This window comes from Nestor notabilis, unplaced genomic scaffold (assembly GCF_000696875.1).
Source record: "Nestor notabilis isolate BGI_N333 unplaced genomic scaffold, ASM69687v1 scaffold8546, whole genome shotgun sequence".
In the NCBI taxonomy this organism is placed as follows: domain Eukaryota; kingdom Metazoa; phylum Chordata; class Aves; order Psittaciformes; family Psittacidae; genus Nestor; species Nestor notabilis.
This window is the reverse complement of record NW_009934203.1, coordinates 4,487-6,723: the sequence shown is the minus strand read 5'-3', so window position 1 is coordinate 6,723 and position 2,237 is coordinate 4,487.

Genomic DNA, 2,237 nt, shown 5'->3' with positions numbered 1-2,237 from the left:
GGGAAAGCCTTCAAAATATTACTTGCATATAAGCAGTTCAAAACCCAAGAGAAAGTACATCTAATGCATTAGACTGATGACATTTCGTAATTAGAAGTGAATGTTGTGGATTGCTTGTTTGTGCATGGGGGTCTTTTTTAAACAGGACTTTTGAATGTCGGGTTTGGCCATACCACGTGGCCCTGCTGACAGTAAAACCATGAATGGAAAAGAAAGTGTGACCAGAGAAACAAGATACCAGTGTTTTTTCTGAAGGCTTCCCAATATTAGGTTCAACTTAAAAGAAAAAAAATGTAAATCTTTAAAATTACTGGCAAGAGAAAGGAGAGATTCATCAAAAAACAAACATGTGCCTTCCATGTAATCCCATGCCCCTCTGCATAGAGCAAAAAGCATCAGGGAGCTCTCTGGTTTACACTTATCTGAGTTCTTCAAAGTACTTTTGACCCTCCCTCCTACCCCCTGTGCACTGGCCCTTCCCTTCCCATCTTTCTAGAAGTCGTTACTCAAGTGAACAGAATGTTACAAAGCTGGTTTGTAGCACACAGTAATAGTTCCCTGAAAGAAAAAGGAAACTATTCTACAGGAAGCTAAAGCAAACAAATTGCACAAATATGCATTCAAATGCAGGAAATGCCATTGCTGAGAGTGCAAGTTCAACTCTGCTATCTTACACGTGAATGATGAAATAGCTTCTAGTTTGTCACCAAGGATTTCCACATAAGATAGTACATCACGTTTGTCCTTCTCTGCATTTGCGGCAACTTGCACATTTTGGTATGCAAGGCAAACAATCTTTTAAGAGGATGTCTGCACATAATGCACAAACAGACGTGGGATTCTTACTCTCCTGTACATGAGTTCAGATAGATAGTCTCATTTAGGGGCTATTTACTGAAGAAAACACAGTTACAAACGCAAATGAATAGGTATCCACACATATAGGATTCCAAAACGATTGCAACAGACTACAATAATCCTAGCACAGAGCTGATAATCATATTGTAAATATGTCTGAATTATAATTACTTTGGGAAAATGAATGTTTTGATTGGCAGCGATTTCATTTGGCGTGAGAGCTCATGTCTTGTTTTGCAAGACGTGACCAAATCCTCTTCAGCACAGACAAAAATTCCATAGAAAACATTTGATAGGGGACGTAATGACCTTACCTAGGCCAGAATAGGTCTCTGTGGCAGAAACCATAGATGAGAAAAAAGCAGCAATAAACTAAAAGAACTGTGTGTTCTTTACAAAGAAGCAGTTGTAGCTCCTCAAGTCCTCCACCACAGCAGCAAAAGCAGCTAGCACGAGTTAAGATTATACTACTTCTAGCACCATCTCTAGAACGAGACAAGAAAACTATTACTGAGCAGTGTCAGCTCTTAACTTCAAGTACCTCCAGGCAGGAGACCTTCATGCGCAGACAATCAGCCTGTTACCCTTCCACCCTGATGTAGGAACTGCAGATTCCTTTCACTTTGTCACTGAATCCAGGGCTTTACGAGCTACAGGCACCCATTCCCAGGGTGCATCTGGGAACCAAAGGTGTTCATTTCAGACAAGCGAGTATCCAGCCTCACAAAGCCCACTTGGAGGAAGAACTGACTCAAAGGACAAGTGTTTTCTGAGATAGAGAGACATGGCAGAGCATAGCTACAATCCTACATTTGCTGAAGGCATCAGTATACCCATGGCCATGTCTTGCATGGCAGAAGCCCTGTGCAAGGAGAAGAGCATAGAAGAGGTTCACATGATTGTAAAGGAAATGGTAAAGGGATACAGTAATGGCAATGGGCAGGGGGATAGATTTGAATTGGCCTCCGGTTTGGTTTTATCTTCCTCTCCACTGGAAGCTCCAGCCTAATGACTACAGCTTATATGATATATATTTGAATTCCAGACTAACACCAATACTTTCGACAGACAACAATTAGTGCATCAGAGAAGGAGGACACAGGTACAGCTACATGTTGGGCAGAGAAGAGATTCAGAGCAGCCTACAGAGAAGGACTTGGGGATGGTTGATGAGAAACTGAACATGAGCCTCTTCAGTGTGTGCTTGAGCCCAGAAACCACCCATGTGCTGGGCTGCATCAAAAGGAGGGTGACCAACAGGTCAAGGGAGGTGATCCTGCCCCTCTGCTCTGCTCTGGTGAGACCCCCCTCGCAGCACTGTGTGCGGTGCTGGTGTCCTCAGCATAAGGAGGACATGGAGCTGCTGGAGCCAGTCCAGA